Source organism: Bos indicus, chromosome X (genome assembly GCF_029378745.1).
Source record: "Bos indicus isolate NIAB-ARS_2022 breed Sahiwal x Tharparkar chromosome X, NIAB-ARS_B.indTharparkar_mat_pri_1.0, whole genome shotgun sequence".
Classification (NCBI taxonomy): domain Eukaryota; kingdom Metazoa; phylum Chordata; class Mammalia; order Artiodactyla; family Bovidae; genus Bos; species Bos indicus.
Window position 1 is genome coordinate 96,780,728 of NC_091789.1, and position 1,561 is coordinate 96,782,288.

The following is a 1,561-nucleotide window of genomic DNA, read 5'->3' on the forward strand; positions in this document are numbered from 1 at the left end:
TCTGTCACAAGGGTGGAGTCATCTTCATATCCGAGGTTATTGATATTTCTCCCAGCAATCTTGATTCCAGCTTGTGGTTCATGCGACCCAGCATTTCGCATGATGTACTCTGCATATAAGTTACATAAGCAGGGTGACAATATATAGCCTTGAGGTACTTAAGAACCCCATGAACAGTATGGACAGTCTGTATGTGACTTATTTCTCTTTCTCTCCCTGTGGATTGCCATTTTAAACTGATATCGAAACATCCTATGGACATCAGGCGATGACCAGGATAACTGGGCTCAAATTGGTGTTCACCAGGTTCAGAAGTAGGCTCTTTCCTTGGCAACAGCTTCCTCCACACCTCCTGTCACACGTCACAAAATGAGACAAAATAATGAAGTATTTTCAGAGGAAATGCATTTCCCGTATAGAAATCATCACAGGTGTTCTTTCTCAAGAGTGTGTGAGCTCTTTCGCTCAGGCCCGTGGCGCCGGCAGGATGGGAAGCTCCGTAGCCACCGACAAGACCAGAAGTGGCATGATAAGCAGTACAAGAAAGCCCATCTGGGCACAGCCCTGAAGGCTAACCCTTTTGGCGGCGCTTCTCACGCTAAGGGAATTGTGCTGGAAAAAGTAGGAGTTGAAGCCAAACAGCCAAATTCTGCCATCAGGAAGTGTGTCAGGGTTCAGCTAATCAAGAATGGCAAAAGGTCACTGCTTTTGTACCCAATGATGGTTGCTTGAATTTTATTGAGGAAAATGATGAAGTTCTGGTTGCTGGATTTGGTCGCAAAGGTCATGCTGTTGATGACATTCCTGGAGTCCGCTTTAAGGTTGTCAAAGTAGCCAATGTCTCTCTTTTGGCTTTATACAAAGGCAAGAAGGAAAGACCAAGATCATAAATTTTGATGATGAAAGCACGATAGTAATAAATTTTCCTATACCAAAAAAAAAAAAAAAAGAGTGTGTGAGTTAGACCTTGATGTGACATAGGAATAAGTACATACTTTTAATAAGCTCCTTGAGTCCTGCCTTGGTGTGCAATGCTTTTGAAAACTTTTATCTCCTGAATCGACCAGTAGCAGTGTATAGTAATTTAAAAACGAAAGCATCTTTAGTTGTCTGATTTCCTGGGCTATAGCTGATCCTGGGCAGTAGACCTCTGCTGAGGTCAGAGATTTGGATATATGATTAGTTAAGGGTTTCCATTTGTATTTTGATTGTTGTTGATTAGTCCCTAAGTCATGTCGCATTCTTTTGTGATCCCATGGACTGTACCCACCATGCTTCTCTGTCCATGGGATTCCCCAGGCCAGAATACTGGAGTGGGTTTCCATTTGCTTTGTCAGGGGATCTTCATGACCCAGGGATCAAACTCCAGTCTCCTGCATTAGCAGGTGGATTCTTTACCGCTGAGCCGCCAGGGAAGCCCTTGTATTTCCAATACCATTGCCTTATATTTGACACACCTCTATTGGGTGTATTAAATACGTCTATGCACCTGTGTGTTAGGGTTGCTTTGCTTGTTTGTTTTGTCAGAAACAGAAAAGTGAAGTGGCATTGCTTGCTTAAG

General features: G+C 43.2%; 1 pseudogene; it reads left to right on the plus strand.

Annotated features, from left to right (window-relative positions):
* Positions 1-402: 402 nt before the first annotated feature.
* Positions 403-949, plus strand: LOC139181193 (small ribosomal subunit protein uS12-like; annotated as a pseudogene).
* Positions 950-1,561: the final 612 nt, after the last annotated feature.